The 18,113-nt window shown below is 37.1% G+C and overlaps 1 protein-coding gene across 12 annotated transcripts in view; it reads right to left on the bottom strand.

The window, feature by feature from the left end:
* The window catches only part of KHDRBS2 (KH RNA binding domain containing, signal transduction associated 2), a 335,422-nt gene that overhangs the window by 289,651 nt on the left and 27,658 nt on the right, over window positions 1-18,113 (bottom strand). For all 12 annotated transcript variants that reach the window (XR_003916117.1, XR_003916120.1, XR_003916125.1 and 9 more), the window contains exon 2: window positions 10,476-10,539. The gene's annotated coding sequence lies outside the window, so the exon portion shown is untranslated. The remainder of the gene's footprint in view (window positions 1-10,475; window positions 10,540-18,113) is intronic.

The raw sequence follows: 18,113 nt of genomic DNA, 5'->3' as shown, positions 1-18,113 counted from the left end.
TTACAGAACACAGAGGAAACACAGGAAAGTGACCATATCCTTTAACCAGTACTCACACTGTATGTATCAGAACACCGGGGCCAGATTTACCACCTCTCTTCCCCAGAACAGGAAAGACATTGACAAAGTGGAGCAAGCTGGGTGGAGGCCAGTCATGATGGTTGGGGCTGGAACACATGCCCTGTGAGAGGAGGCTGAGAGAACTGGACCTGTTTATTGTGGTGAAGAGACAGCTCTGAGGGATTGAACAGCAGCTCCACAGTGCCTGTGTTCTCATGGTCAGCCTCTTCGTAGCAGTGTGTAGCAGGGATGAGAGAAAACAGGGAAAAGGTGAAAACAGAAAGGTTTGGACTGTGTATATGTTTTCTCACCATGAGGACTCCCCAGCAGTGCTGTAGGTTTCTAAGATATGCTGTACCATCTTGTTTGGAGGATTTCAAGATCCAATTGAATGAACCAGTGAATGATCTAGTCTGAACCCTTGGTTGGCCCTGCTTAGAGCAGGAGGTTCGACTAGAGATCTCCCAATGTTCCTTCACATATGAACTATCCTCTGATTCTATAAATGCAGTAACTTTCAGATTTATCCTTGTCTGTCAAATTTTCTTCAACTTATCCAAAAGATTTAAGTGTTATTGCAGAAAACGTTGGAAGACAGAAACAGCATGATCACATAAGCCCTGTATCTTTCGGAAACTTCTTTAACAAAACATACTAATATAGGTAGAAAAGAAATTAAAGATTTAAAGAACTTCATCTTTCAAATTGACTAAAACAAAAAAAGAATTAACAAACAAACAAAGGAGAAAACTAAAGTGAGTAAAGACTAAGTAAAACTGAACTTAGATTTTGCACCCTTCTCTCTACATTGGGTAGAGAGTAAAAATCTCTACTGATTTTTACTGCCAGTTTGCTACTTTGACTCTACCCCTATTGCACTCAGCAACTTGCAGAGGTATGCCACAGGGTCTTTCCATCTCCAAATTATAGTATTGGTAGAAAAACGACTACCTAATGTATCTATCTACTGATCTATGCCTAGATTAGTATAGATTAAAAAAGCGATAAAGAGAATACTAACAGTGTTAAGAAACTAGAAAAGTGCTAAAGTGGAAATACTAGTGGAGAATTTTAAGCCTGATTGCCAAGCAGTTCCACAAGACACTAGTCCACATAATCCTACTTCAACTGCTGAATAATTCCTCAATATGCTATTCCACATAATTCTAGATGCATACCAACTGTTACCACAAAGAAAATGAATTACTATTTAGGATGAAATTTACTGTAGGAAATTGATAAGAGTCTTTCTCACCTCAATAAAAATAACCAACAGCAATCTTAAGGTCAGCATCAGCAAGTGCAGTACAAAGATCTGGGATACATTTTGAGTGTGATGGCCCACTAAATACAGTTGTTGATAACATCTAAGGAGTGACAACAGTGTTAGCTTCAACATACAGGTTTTTTCGTACTTTGGGGAGAAAACGGTTACAAAAAGGACTGAACTACTACAACACTGATTAAATATATTTGTTATCAAATTGCTAAAAAGAAAGCAAGCCACTGGGTAAGATTTTTAAGACTAAGGTTCCTTCAAACGTGTCTTTGAAATCAAATATATCTTTGGGGAGTTACCCTGCACAGGTTGTGATGAAAGTTTGGTGTTGGCAGCTATTTTATTGCTCAAACTATGGTGTGCAGTTCACTAAATAGCTGTTCTCAGTACAGTTCTCCCTTCTTACCTCTTACCTTCAGAGCAGCTTAGGTAGTATTATGAATATGTCACCAGTTGGATGAAAGGAGAACTTGAAAGTTGTTGGAATATTTTTTATTAATCCTGGATTATTTTCATCTGAGCATGGGACTACTCATAAAAAGAGGAAATAGAGAGCAGGAAGATTTACTCATACCAGAAAAAAAAATAAAGCACTAAAAACACTAAAAAACACCAGAAAAAAAACACTAAAAACATCAAGAGTATATTTATTTGTGAACATATCTCTAGGTGTCCTTGAGTTTAAGATCTTAGAAAACCGCATTGCTATGACATGTAAGAAAAGGAAAGTAGCTTTCTGTCAACAAAGATTTCTGTAGCTTCTACTATGTAAAAGTCCATTCAACAAGGCACTTCAAAACATACTGAAAAGTTTTAACAGATTAATCTGAAGAGAAAACATCAACGCTGTACTACATCTTGTATGGTGTGGAACAGGTAAGTAGGGCTGAAAGACAAATTGATCAATGACGTCACTGTTAAGTCCACCAGTGAGACATTCATCACCTAACCCTGACTATCTGAAAGCTGTTGGTATTCTTGAGAGGGTTGCTCTGGCAGCTGGAGTAACCAGCCAAAAGGAAGCTTTTCTGTCTCTTCGAAGTTTCTGGAAAGAGGGAAATACTTTCTTTTTCCCTCTTCAGTATAATGTCTGTTATTCTGTCCTCAAAGCAAGAGGGAGAGATGAACCAGCAGGTATTTTTTCCCCTTTGTGCTCTTACCCTTTTTCGTGTTTTTCTGTACCCTGAGGTAGAATAGCTAAAGAGTAAGACAGATGTCTGGAAGTTCCAAATATTGAAAATTATGAAAAGATGCCACTTACTGAAGTTAAGAATCAGTATAAAATTTTGCTTGGCGTTCAGGCTCCTCAGTGACCTCTCCCGGTTTTCCAGTTAGCAATGTCACTAATGAGCTAATAATCTCTGCTCACAGTTATCAAAGTATTTGAAAGGTGCCTACAAACCTTCAAAATAGTAGTTTCCATTTAGGATGTGACTTCAGATCTTGGGCTCAGAAAGTCAACTGCATCTGGAAGACTGACAGGAAAACTGAAGTTCACTGGGGAAGAGATGATGAAACCCCAAGTAAATGCACAGAATTGTTCAGAGGTGGGAGAGACTTAAGAGTGTTTCAGAATATGACCTTTGCTTCCTAATGTGCCCTGTCAGCAAATAGAAAAGAACAGTTGTGACTGCTGTACAGACAGGAAAATACACACACTCAGATATAAAACAAATAGTTTATATATAAAATAAACAAACCTTTTATTTGTAACTGGTAAAAAAGGCACAAAAGAAGGAAATAAAAGATTCAGGTCTGATATATATGATTAAATCTACCTCTCTATAATGACATTATCTCTTAAACATGCATTGCTCCATCACGGAAGACTTCATTTTAAGAAACCTTGCACCCAGGTGCTCATTAATACTATGCAGCCAACATACATATTAAGTTTATTTCTGGTAAATGTCAAGTTAAATGATGTTCAGACTCTCACTGTATATTATCAAGATTTCTTAGTTCATCCAAAAGATCACACTGTGTCCTATCACAATGGAAGACTACTGATCTGCTTCGGTTGTGAAATATTTTATCTTACTTCAAACTGAGAGCAAAAGTTACAAATAAAACCTTTCAAGGACTAAACAAGTGATATCTAAACAGCAGAATGGTATGTAAGCCTTTATTCACAAACCCACTGGAGAGCATATCTTTGCTCTAAGCTTCCACTTGGAAGTCTTTATAAACTGATAGCTGGTCCGGAGGATCAGTCCCATACACCAAAATGATGACCAACCCTCCTGCACTGCCTCTTCAGGAGAAATTGTCAGCAATATCTAAAAATATATGGCGCATGAAGCAACATAAATTCACACACTTGTAAATTTGCAGTGCAAATCAAGGAAGTTGAAATGAAGGAAAAGTGTAAAATTAAAGATATTTTAATATTCTAAAGAGATTTTATTGCAGAGCCTCCTGTGGACTTTTCTGCAGAATTTTCAATGAATTTGATAGAACACGCTCATGCCCACACCACACTCAGCAGGTTTTCCTCACTCTTGCTGTACTTCAAGCCATGTCTGACCACTCACCTACTGATCTACAGACATGGCAGGGGACACGCAAACAAGATGCCAATGTTTGGGCCAATGCACTATTCCTGTCCATTTAATGAAATGGCCGTAACACAAGGATATAAAAACCAGTCCAGTAGTCAGAAGTCGGAACAAGCGCTAGAAATAACAGACAGGCTTAGTAACTACATCATACTAGTTTTTGTTAAGTGGTCCTGGGTGCTCTTGGTTACCATTTATTTATGCAAGAAAGAGCATTTGGCAACTGAGGCAAGATTAGGGACATTCTTATGACTGGATATAAACCAAGTATTTGCAAACTATTCAAGAAATAGGAAACCTGAGTCCTGCCTGGAAATAAGATTCTCTATAGCAACAAAGAAAATTTCAAGCAAGTGAACTTGTGTTCATAGGAAAGAAACCACTTTAACATGAGGTAATGTGATTTCATTACATCATGTTTATTTGACATAAGGAATTAAAATTCATCCTATAGTGGTATTACAGCCTGATACTGCAGCAAACAAGATGCATGTTTTTCATAGATTTGTCACTTTGCCTTAAGAGTACTTGTTTTCATTGTACAGACCACAGCACTAAATTAAAACATAGAGTTGTCAAGAAGACTAGTTTCATTTCCTGCAAATATCCTTCAATTCCTCCAACTACATTTCTAGAAATCAATTTTAAAAGGTGAAGAAGACATGTTTGAACCTGCCTGCTACTTCGTCAAAGACTGTTATCTTGCCAAGAGGGGAAAAAAGGGGCCCAGGATAATGTTTTCAAATAATGTGAGTACCGTGTATGCTCCTGGCATCTATCCAAAAATCAGTGATGGGAAGCCTCCCTTTTTTCCCCCCACCAAATCCTTTGCTTATCACAGACAAAATCACTAACAAAGATCAGTTATATAAAACTGAATCAAGAATAAGCAGCAATGCTGCCAGGAAACTCAGTGAGCAACCTGAGAAGCTCCCAGTAGTAGTGAAACCTGCTTGTGATGAATCTACACAACAGATTAATTTGTTACAGTCTAGGAGTAAATCTGAATCCTGTATCCTTGCTGATGCCTCACACATATGGATATCCATAAATGATACCTAGGCACTATATTCCTAAGATCAGCTGGCTGGAAGACCCCACACTGGTATAAATGGCCAAGTATCATTTTTTCACCCTACAAAAATATGTATTTCTCTTTCTTAAGGCCAAAGTCCTGCAGTTATAAGAACAACATATCATAAAACCAAATATATTCTCAATTCCCACAGATGGCTCTCCATCATTTCAAGTCAAGTTCAAAGCAATGGCACCCACTTTCAAGGTGGTTCCTAGTCCAGGGTATAGAAAAGTTGGCCTAAAAGTCTATGCTAGACCCTGTGAGAAGTGAGTTAACTCCTCAAGCCTAGTGCACCTCAATGTATCATCAGTCTGCAAAAGATTGGGCTCAGTTCTGTGACAGATAACAGTTTTTCCAGGAACCAGTGTTTTCAGAATACTAAAGTCTGTTATGACTCTTTTCCAAACACCTGTCCTCAAGCATTGCTTTTACTTTGTCACTACCATAAATATATGATAAAAAGAGAATAATGAATTTCTGTTTCCTATAGATTTGAAATTAGTCAACATGTCAAAAAATTATCCGGGAAAAAGAGCCTGGCAGACAAATAAACAACTTAATTGCACAAACTAACTTATTTCCTTGGAAAATTTTCCTTAAAATTTCCATAAAAGCCATTTCAGTACTCTCATTTTGCGCCAGGACTTGTGAACACCAAGGAACAAAAAATGCAGCAGCTCAGCTCATGTGAATGAGAGGGAATGCAAAAAAAATATATTTGATGTAGGAGCCCGTAGGCTGCCACTATGCAAGCTCTTGATTACCTTTCTTGTTATTAGCATATCTGTCATTAAACTGCTTAGTGAATAATGTACAGCAGCTCAGTAAGGCACTATAAACCCAGTAAATACTTGTGCAGAACAGGATGAAGAACTAGCATGTAATTCTGGTAACTAATTTGTAGCAGAAGTCTTATGAGGGGCAACTGAGGGAGTTGGGGTTTAGCCTGAAGAAAAGAAGGTACAAGGAAGACCTTATTGCTCTCTACAACTACCTGAAAGGAGGGTGTACACAGGTGTGTGTTGGTCTTTTCTCCCATGTAGCAAGCGACAGGACAAGAGGAAATGGACTTAAGTTGTGCCAAGGAGGTTTAGACACAATATTAGGAAAAATTTCTTCACCGAAAGGGTGATGAAGCATTGGAACAGGCTGCTCAGGGGAGTGGTGAAGTCATCATCCCTGGGAGTGTTCAAAAAACATGCAGATATGGCACTGAGGGGCATGGTTTAGGTGTGGACTTTGCAGTGGTGGGTTAATGGTTAGACTCAGAGGTCTTTTCCAATCTCAGTTTTGCTATGAGCCTAAGTAAACAGACATTAATTTTCATCTAAAAAGCATAAATATCTTTCAGTTTGTTCTGTTCACCAATTTGAATGCTGGTTTATCTTGTTACACAGAAGCAAGCCATGCAAATCTGGTGTATGCCCTGCTTTTCTTTACAAGCAATTCATTCTTTCAGTGAAGGTAACTGGCAGGTAGGCCTTTGACTGTAAGTGTGGAAAAGAACAACTGCCTTACTCAAAACTGTCAAGCAAACAAAAATGCCCATTATATTTACCTGTATCTAGGACCATCTTCTTTCCTGCCTCTTCCACTTTAATATCATCTTCACAAATTACCTCACTATTAATGTTCGTTAGCGGGCATACAAAAAAGTCCTTCCATGGAGATCTCTTTTTTTTCCCAGCACATTGGTGAAACAGTAGCGAGATCTGTAAGACTGGTCACATTTGAGAACCATCCTGTTTTGCAGTAAACATTCTAATTAACCATGCCCAGATCAAACCGCAGCTTAAGTATCATGAAATATTTAATAAACAGCGAAAAATGCAATTCTCAGTGAAAACGTTAAAAGGAAATAGCTCGGTTTGCCTGCATTTTATGTTTCAGACTAACAAGCTGTTCATCTGGTTACATGTTTGCTGATGATGACCTCAGCAGCTGGCAGGAAAAAAAAATTCTGCCAATCTGTTCCTGTTCATAAGGGTGTACAGGGTAGACAAAGAACTTGGACAAACCCACATTCAAGCATGCTGAAGGGTTTGTCAACTGCCTTGATTAGCACAGGAAACAGCCTCTGAAGTTCAGAAAATGCCACAGGTTCATTCTCAAAGAAGAAGAAAATTTCCAGGAGCACACCATGTCGTGAAACAATCTGTTCCATTGCAAAACAGGTCTGCTGAGGCTCAGCCCAACACAAGAACTGCAACTCGATGATGAGCTAATAAGAAATTTATTTTTGTGGAAGTGCTTTTCTCAATAAATTGTAACTATTTCATACAAAAAAATATTTCATCAGGACTTGGTATGTATATTGTTGGGGTTTTCTGAATGCTGATAAAAATCCTATAGCGTTCCCTTTTGTTTTAGGATGGATGCCACCAACAGCAGCAGCTGACAGCACTGACATGTTTGTCATTTCAATTTTACAGAGTAATGAAAATATAAGATAGATTTTTGTTTCAGTTAGAAAATACAGAGCTGTCTTAGTACTGGAGAGAATCACTGAATGGCTTAGGTTGGAAGGGACCTTAAAGATCATCTCATTCCAATAACCCTGCCATGGGCAGGGACACCCTTCACTAGACCAGGTTACTCAGAGCTTCATCCAACCTGGCCTTGAACACCGCCACAGCAACTTGTTCCACAGTACCTCACGTAAAGAATTTCTTCCCAACACCTAATCTAAATCTACTGCCTTTCAGTTTTATGCCATTTCTCTTTGTCCTGTCACTACATGCTCTTGTAAGAGAGGTAGAATTGTTGATAATCACTGGAGAATGTCAGTTCTTGCCCAGAGTTTCATAGCTGCCCACCTGAACGACTGAGAATATTAATGTCCATTTCAAAAGTACTTGTTTAGAGGGATGTTCCAAGAAAGGATATTGGTCTTTTCATGCATCTACAAAAATCAGAAAGTGCAAGTAATTTAAAAGGAAAAAAATCTAAATAATCAAAAGATTAAACAAACAAAAGAGGGGTAGAATAGACAAGAAACAAAAAGTTATATTTTCATTTTTATTTTCTTCTGGTTTCTCAGAAGCCTCCAATGGATTATAGTTCCTTCTTGGTTGAAAAAGATTTTCTTTAATTCTAGGAAGCAAAATTGTGACTGTTCACAAAGTATTGTACAAGATATGGCATCAGACACTATAAAATACACCTTGTTTTCCATTATAAAATGTTTCTAAAATAGAGAAACCCAGGATGAAGCTGGAAGGCAAGCAATCTGGGTATCTGGAGAGAAGGGTGTCAGGAGATGGCCAGGAGGCTCTCAAGGAAATACAAAGCAGAAAAAGGAGAAAAGAGATGATAGAATCAAGCAAGGAAACAAACAAACAAAAAATATAAAGGAGAGGAAGGGGAAAAGTTCATGTCATGTTTCATCAATCTCCTGTTTGAAGACAACAAGTTATGAGGCAGGACATGAGAAATCAAGGGAACAAATCTTAAAATTGTGCTGAGGTGGAGAATAAGCAGGGAGCTAAATGAGAAATGAGCAAAGGTAGAGCATCTCACTGATTAAGCACACTTTAAAACCTTAATGTTAAATATTAATTTATGTTATCCATCTAAATACATATTTATATATAAATATTTTATATATATATATATATCCCTGAAATGTTAATGCACATGTTAAATTTTGTCTCCATGATCTAAATTTAGCTTGCTAGCAAACCTTGCTCCTCACTCAATATTCTTAGGTTTAGGAATCTTTTGATTCAAATATGCCAAAAAGCCAAAAACCTAAGGCTGGAAATTCTCAGGCCTCAAAGTAAAAACTGACACAGACTCCAGAGTCTGTCTATTTTTTCAGCCTCCTGGAAGGGCAGGGACATGCGGGACAATCATGACTGGGAGCATACACCCAGGGGCATCAATTAATAGGAATCAGGGGCACCAAAGAGCCAACCTCTTGAGTCAAAGCTATTGCTAACCAGTGCTTTCTGCAAATCACAGATTCCTGAGTGTCAGGGATTGTCCCTGTGAACTGGAAGTTGACCAACTATACCACCCAATGGGCAGAATGGATCTGGGCAGACACAATTCACTAGAATCTCCAAGAGAAATATGGGTCCTGGCTGAAACACACACTATCCAAGGTCAGGGACCATTCACAATAAAAGTTCTGCATGCACCCTCTGTTTTGCAGAGCATGAGACATGACCACCATGGATGCAGCCATTTTCATGCCAGTTTCAGTACCAAGTAACAGTCCTGGAAATACTTAATATGCTTAAGTAGACACAGCTTACATCTGCATGCATCAAGGCCTGAGAATCACAGTGTAGTTATCTGATGTTCATTTCAGTTTTTTTGAGATTAAATATAATAGGTAGGGTTCACTCTGCAATTAGGTCATGTTTGCATTTTCCCTATGAGCATGTAATTTCCTTAAAAGACTCTTCTTAGGAACTTTATATATCAAGGTTTCAAAACAAAAACTAAATGGATAAATAAACTTCATATAAATGGAGTTTAAGCATAGACGATATGTTAAATGCCACTTTAGTATTTGCTAGGGTATTTCAGAAAGCCCAAGGCATCCAAGTCAAGCAAGGTCAAGAAAAAAAGAGTTGACTTGTCTTAGCAACTCAGGTAGCAGCAATGTTCTACTTTCAAAATACTACTACAGCTGAAATTACACAGATATGAAAAGAATTTTCCATAAAATTGATTAATTCCAGCTTTTGGAAAAAAAAAAGTCATATGACATTTGAAGTCACGCATCTATCTACCAGTAGTTTAGAACAGAGTAGGAAAAATCATCATTCTGTAATCAAACCAAAAAAATATCTACAACTTGATAATAGAAAATATTATTTAAATAGCACATCAGTAGGCAAAAGTCCAGATTTTGGAACATCAATATATAAATAAAGTGACACGGAATGATAATAACAGGCTTGCTATTCTTTCTGCATTCTTTTCTAGCTTTTATGCCTATAAATTGATGCTGCCAACATGAACACTCCAGTGACTTAGTCTGCATTAATCAAAAGATGTGCACTGCTCTATTTCAGAAGATGCATGCTGCTACAGAAAACATCTCTACCAATTAAAACTGCAGCACACAAATTAAAGGCTAGGCTATTGCTGTGATATGAAGACACATTCCAATATGTGCAAACAAAAATGGTGCAATCCATGTAGTTAACTAAAAATCTTGGAATAATGTAGCTTTTCCTAAGTGGCTTCTGGTAAAAAGAAATGAAAATATACAGACTGACCTTTGTGATCTACACTATATTTTGGGTATTGTCTATCATCCTCTATTAAACTTCTCTTCATCACACCATATGGAAAACATTTCATAGAGGTAAATTCTATGAATTTGAAAATAAATGTTTCAGAGCAATATATGATGTTGTTATTGAAGAAGCACCTGAGAAAGCTAAATGTTTCTATGGACTTACTACAAAAGCTAACACAAATCACAAGTTGTGCAGAACACGTTAAACAGGAGGCATCTTGAAACTCAAACAGAATCTCTTACTTGTCTGATAGCAGCTCTAATGACTGTATGCCATGGGGATCAGTATAAAAAGTGCTGTGAAAACCTTAAATTAAAGAGAAATATAAAATACATCGGTACCAAGAGATGATGTAAAACTGACATGTTTAAGGCAAAATTAACTCAGCCCTATATTATAAAGATGGTTAAGTACTTAATTCATTCTGAAATTAAGGAGTCAGATGAGCAGGCATGTTTTGAAGCCTTGTCCTTGATGCTTATAAATAACGCCAGGGCTGGATCACGAAGTTCTGTAAAGACAAGTACAGCACTAGATACAACACTAGGAAACTTGCCCATGATTCACACCACTGTGCCAACACATTCTCATTTCCAGGATGAAAGGGCTCTTTTGAGATTCAGATTCCATGAAATATGCTGAGATCTAGAAAAACACCATTAGTAAACCAGTGGGAATAAGACAAGAAAAATGTGTGACTTCTATTCAGTGAACATGAAATAAGCCATCCCCTGGTTTTGATCATCTCTTTTTCCTGTTCTGTAAAATCCCAACCAAAAAGTGGCATCTGAGCAACGAAGACACACCAACTAGACTCTTCAGTACTATAGTTTAAAGAAAGCAAAGGCCTAGTCTTATTACATTTATATTCTTATTACAGTAAAAAATTGAGATAACAAATCTTCCACACATAGTAACACTATATGTTTCTTCTACTGTTTATCTCTATACACAAAGAAGAGCTGAGTTTATATTGAAACCCTTCATTTTTAGCATTTACAATTAACTTTTGTACTTACAGAAGAAGGAAACCCTTGTGGAAGCAGGAAATATGAATACTATCTGTTCCAGTTAAATTAACTTTGAATTCAGGATTCAACTGGAACATAAATTAATAGAGTAATGATTACCTTTTTTTTTTGTTTAGAGACATATTTATTTGTAGTAATTGTGTTAGAACTGTAATTGCAAAGAAACAAGTTGAAGGAAGCATTAGTAAACATTTTAATAGTCCAATCGTGCTATTAGCTTGTTGAGATGCATAAATAAATTACAAAACCAATAATGTAAACATTATAACTTCAAATATAGCAAATGTTATGAATTATTCTGTACTACATTGTGCTTGTCATAGTCCAAAATTGATTAAGTCATGGGTAACGCAGAAGAAAGAAAAATACCTCATGGTAGATGTTACTCCTTAATCAGAGTGGTAGAAGACTCTGCAATGGCAGGAGGCATAAAATTACCAGGGCATAATAGCAGCCACTTCTCAAGAAAGTCCAAACAATCATGGCTAAAACTGGCTGTCAACCTACACAGAAGTATCTTCTGTATTTTGGTTATTTTTCTTTTTAAGGTAACTATGCCCTTTTTTTTTTTTTATTCCATGGAATTGTCGTGAATGAATAGATGACATATAATAAAAGTTAAAAAATCTGGAGTTGCCTTAAAAGTGGTCTTGAATACAGTACTTCTGAATCTCCAAAACATCAGTCCAATTCTTATGAATATTATTATATTCTTGTTTCGCTGCTATTACTCCTAGCACATAAGAGCAGAACTGCTGAGCAGCACACTGGATTCTCACTGTGCAAAGCTTTCTGGTTGCTCTCTGTGGATCCCAAGTTTCACCATCAGTCTCTAGTTTGCACACATTAGATTCTGATTACTTTCTGTCACTACTTTCAAAACATGCTCACTTTATCTAAACGGCTCCACATAAATCACTTAAATCCTGGTAAGCATGATGATGCCTGATCTACTCCACTGAATACCAGATGCTGTAAAAAGATAAGAGGTATTTTCACTCTCACTGCTACCTTATTCTCAGCAAAAAGCATGACAACCTTATTGAAGGCTGACATTCAGTAGCAAAATCAGAATGATTCCAAATATTCCAAGTGTTATATGTTTTCTGTGCAGTCTGTAATTATATTGATACCATACGGTTAACTCACCCTATAAACACCACTGTCACTGAGAACAGACAAGGTAGCTGGAATGCAAACCAATACAAAATGTGAAGATACTGCGCCACATAAAAGTGAAGAATGGCAAGATACGTTATTTCATAGGAGGCTCTCAATAATAGATCTGTTGTTTCATCACTGCCTTTACAGCCTTCTGCTATACACTATTTTAATCTATACTTTTACTTCAAAAAAAATCACAGTATTCAGAAAAGTATTTGCCAAATGAGACATTCATTGTCCATGCTATGTATAACTTGGATTCATGAAGAAGCTGATACAGAGATATTTTGATAAAAAGAGCTAGATTTTAATATACCAGTTCATCTCCAGGGAGTCATGGACCATTTGATAGATATTAGAAACTGCAATTTCAGGCAGTGTAATTATTAGGCTTGTGCTAGAACCAGGACAACTTAGACATTACATCACAATACAGGTATAAATAAATAACAGAACAGTCCAATCCTCAAGAAAGAGTGACATGGCTAAGGATTGTACCATCTCAGCCTTTGCATACCAACATGAGGGTAACAGTAAGCTGAAAGAGTGAATTTTAGCAGCAGTTTCTGGCCCTGACTATGTTTAGAAGATGTCTACCAGCCCCCAGAAGATGGTTTCTCAGAGTGTCTAGGATCTCAGCAGACACATAAGGGTAAATAAATTTATTTCAAAAGGGGTATGTATACAATCAGTTTTTCATACAATTATGTGATTCTTCAAAAAAAACCCCAAAAACCAAAAAACTAAACAATTATAACAGCAGTACAAAGCATTGACTATCAATGAATAAGCACAAACTGTTGAGTAAGCAGGTTAAAGCCCACTACATCTGTGTACATCAACCTATCAAGCACCTCATGGTATCACCAGCAGAATAATAAAGTCATTAATGAAGTATCTCTCCATTTTACACCTCTGGTCGCACATAATGCTTTTCAATTATCATGGTCATACAAAAAAAGCACAATAAATATAATATAAATGCTGTATGTTTTCTCTTTCCCAATGACATCAGGTCTACACTTTACTAAAAAAGCATTTACTTAACTTTATTATGATAAGGTTAAAATAAATTTCACTGCTATTTTTTTGTACTCTTCAGCAACTAATTTGTCTTGATTACCTGATGATGAATTCTTTATATCATAATGTTATAAATACTTCTTATAAACATCAATATAGTATTTTTCATAGTGAATATATGCATTGTTAAATACATGAGTGTATTTTAATATCTTTACACGGATATAACCTAATGCTGAAATATGTTTATTATTCCTTGGAAAATTGTGAATCTGACCATCTCAGGTATATATAGCACTATGTAAGTCACAGAAATACAGAAATGTGTCATCTCACTGATTTCAAATCTGTTCTTCAGGGTTTATCAGCAAATCTATACCCCTACTGCTTCAATATACAACCAAAATCACCTTCACTTGTTTCAGCGTATTTTCAATGATAGCAAAAGTTCTGAAGAAACACTAATGGAAAAAAAATATAGGACCTTAAAGTAAATGTCAAAGTAAAATGAGCAGAGTAACTACTGGGTCATTTACTAACAAGGAGAAAAATTATTTGAAGAAGAAAGAATTAAATGCAGGCATATGCCACAACAAAGACAAAAAGACATCAAAACACAATGACAGGAGACAGGAAAATCCTAGGACTTTTCAGTAAATTAAAGACAATAGATGACAGCCATATGGTTATTATTACCAAACATCAGCACTCCAACAGTCTCAGAGGAACACTTCTAAAGCCAGTCTTAGATGTAATCCCTTCAACCCAAATTATGGAAATTCACTACTGAGGTTTTCCATCTTTTAACAACAACATGAAACACTGACACAATTAGCAAATAAAGCATCTACTACTCAAAGGGAAGTCATTTTTCAAGACGTATGTTTTCATGTTCCTCATTACATGCTTATCGTGACTCCACAAGGCACAGTCACAAGGCAACTTGCTGCAAAAGCCAGGAGGCAGATGAGGCAGCAGAAAGACACAATAGTATAGCACAAATAGAGAGAAGAGATCCCTGAAAGAGGAATACAGCCAAAAGGTTGGCACTCTGGAACATGCCTGCCTGCTACTTTGCTACAGCACTTATCTTCCAGCCACAACTGACACGTGCTTTTGGCTCCTTTCCCATTCCTACAGAACAAACTGCAGAATACAATAGACTCTTTCAGTTGGAAGGGACCTACAGTGCTCATCTAGTCCAACTGCCTGACCACATCACGGCTAACCAAAAGTGAAAGCATATTATTAAGGACAATGTAAACACTGACAGGTTTGGAGCATCAACAGCTTCCCCTCTAGGAAGCCTGTCCCAGCATCTGACCACTCTTCTTGCTGAAGAAATGCCTCCTGATGTCAAGTCTGACCCTCCCCTGGCACAGCTTTCAACCATTCCCACAAGTCCTATCACTAGAAGAGATCCTACTCAAGTTGTCCCACTCTTTTCTGACTTGTAAAAGCTCTGCCCTCGTTTTCCACCCTTCCAACTGTTAAAGACCAGTGGAAAAAGTCACAAGCATGTATGGATAGGATGGAAGACTTTGAAGTGATTGAATCAGTTTTACTGGTTGTATTGAAGGAGTTATTCTGCTTCTCCAAGCTGATTTACACTCAGTGCAATCATAGCAATGGTATGAAACACTGTATGTTGCTAACAACTAAAAACTAATTCTAATAGGTAATTGGTAGATATATATATCTAGAAAATAAGTAACTATTTTACATGTTGCTCTCTTAATATTCACTACATAGAAAGAATAAAGTATCTGAAATACTGCTATTAAGGTAAGCAGAGGACAAATTTGTCCACTCCAATGGTAAATTTCTGAATATGTGAATATGTGAAATGTGAATCAGGAAACTGGTTTTGCTAAAGGGTAGCATAAAGCCCTCGATTTTATAAAAATAACTAGTCATACCAGGCCACAAGCCTTAACTGTCCTTGTCTGGTCTTGAACTTACTTTTGCTTGATTTTAGCTGCATCTGTATTTTTTGTTGTTTCTCCTAGCTGAAACAGCAACAGAACCCAAAGTTCAGGCATCTACTCCACACTTTCCAAATGGTATAAACTGAGTTGGTTATCACATAACTTTTTTTTAAGCTTAACTTTTCCTCAGCTTTCCAGTTGAATGGTTCTCCTTCACCAAAAGAAATAGTACCATATAGGGAAAAGATTAATGAACCTCAACAATCATGCTATTAGAAGCCCTAGAGATCAACAGAAAAGTAAAAATATGGGTTAAAATAGATAAAAATAACCCTGAACAAACTCAATATAAGGAAATCACCACCACTGACACTGTTCCTGGTGAAGAAGTGGGATGCTGACAACTCACTAAAGCATCCTGCCCTTGACCTAGGACTATAGATCATATAGAGTGCACATACTCATTATCCCACATAAAGCTGGAAAACCTGACCATTAAGCTGACCAGTACACACCCAGGCTTTGCAGAATTCATTTACTGAACTGCTCTCCAGGCTGCACTGAGAGAGCTGAACGCAAGGAGTCAAAGGTGCAGAGCTAAGAAGGAATAACAGAAGTTTAAACTATAGAAAGGTATTTGCAAAAATGCTACCAGAAGAATAAATATTGCCCCAAAACAGCAGTGGCACAGAGTATCCAGGGAAACATGTTGCGCATGTTTTCCATCACCTAGCATTTGCAACATTCATCTGGACAGATGAAGCTTATAACAGCATACCTGATTCTGTTAAAGGCATGACAATATAGAGGATGTGACTTTTCAAAGAGCCTTACTTTTCTGTAATCTAAGATATTTTTAGTATTTTTTGCCGCTGAGACTTTTTTTTAGCCAAAATTTGCATTTGGTTTGCTGCAATATAATACATTGCATGTATCATCACTGGACTGGAAATAAGTTAACATTGGTTTACATATCTTTGATAAATCAACACATTGAAAATATGCACTTGAGAAATATCAACCTGAAACATTAATGTGTATGAAGATAGAAGTCAGCTAGGTGTTCCACAGGGAAACAACACAGAACTTGATAGAAATTTAGAACGTCTAAGAATTCAGTAAAAACAAACTGAACAATAAAATAGTATGTTTGGGAATCCATTTAGAGAGGAAAATAACTTTAACACCTTAAAAGGCTGAAGTAATAGTGCCTCCCAAACTTTCTGAAGCAACACACTGTATCAGGGAACTGACCTTCTCACATCCCCAAGTCCTGAGTCACCCCCAAGGTTCTCCTCCAGGAGTTCTGCCTACAGGCAGTCCTCACACTGAACTACCTCCAGTGCTTACCTCGTAATGGTATAAGTATCCTGAAAGCTCCTTAGTATTTCCTTAAAAATCACAAACACGTATTTACGACATACAAAAATAGTTCCTTGAGAAAAATTATTAAAACTATGATTCCTTCCTGAGTGGCAGAGTACACAACAGAAGAAGAAAGGCAATCAAGAACCAGAAGTATTTCTCACTGTGCAGAATAATAAATGCAATTTAAAGTGGTCATGGAAAATTAATGAAGGCAAATGGATTTAAGTATAAATGACTAATAGCAATAGTTATGAAAGGCAGAGAAGTTATTTTTTCTCACAAAAATTTGAAAGTAGTATTTACTTTCCATATATTTTCTGAAGCTATTATTATTATTACTTTGCATTTAATGAGTGAAGAAGTGTAGCAATAACTATGCAGCACTCTTTGGTTGTATTTAGATAAAATTGTGAGGTAGCCCATTTTAGTGTTTCAGGCTCCAAAAATGCTATTGCTGAACCCAGAACAGTGCTCTGCTGTTGGCTCTGCAGGCATTAGCAGCTTTACTAATTACTCCACTGTTACAAATGCGAACTATGACAAAGCAATGCCCAGAAGTCTATGTCACAAGCTGCCCATTCTGAAGAAAGCAGTAGCCTTTACACTCTGAAGACATTAAAGCACTACTTACTTACTATGTAGTTAAAGTCAAAGATCTACACATTTCAAAGCTGACACTGAAATATGTATGTGAATTCACTCTTCACAATTGCTGAAAGCTAGATAAGCAAAAAAAAAAGTGTGTGCAGAAAAAGCAATTGCTGTTCTTCTTGTTCATGATCATAATTATAGCATAAGATGTGGGAATCATGGAATAGGGTCCACTTCTTTAAATGCAGGTTGCCTTGCATTATCTAAGCCTTGGGGAAGGAGATCTGCAAGTGACTGTCCTAGAACAAGCACCTTAAATCTCCCCTCTAATCAGCAGAAAGCAGCACATGTAATGTAATACTTGCAAAGATGGGTAGTCCACACAAGTGAGTGATTCATACGCTTCCAAGAACAAGATGGAATTTGATCCATTGAATATCTGTGTCCACTACTCCCTAATGAGTACCCAAGGAACTGATGTTAAATACATGCACCCCCATGGGAGAGAATTCCAAGGTACGACAGCAGTGGTAATCATCTTTAAAATAATTTTCCTGAACATTTATGGATGAGTGCAATAACGTTGGCAGAAAGCTTTCAGACTTAGCAGGGAAGCGCCCCACATTACAGCCAGGCAGTGCTAGGAGAGGAGGTGAACATAAGTCCCATTAAGAGGTTTTCAGGCAAACAGCCTCATTCATTGATTAACTTCCTCCTCAGTCTGAACAGATACACACACACGTCTACAAATTCTGAGTAGAGGCTCCTTTGGAAC

The sequence above is a fragment of the Manacus vitellinus genome, unplaced genomic scaffold, assembly GCF_001715985.3.
Source record: "Manacus vitellinus isolate BGI_N305 unplaced genomic scaffold, ASM171598v3 scaffold_4_pilon, whole genome shotgun sequence".
Classification (NCBI taxonomy): Eukaryota; Metazoa; Chordata; class Aves; order Passeriformes; family Pipridae; genus Manacus; species Manacus vitellinus.
The sequence above is the reverse complement of the archived record's forward strand: the minus strand, read 5'-3'. Positions and strand labels throughout refer to the sequence as shown.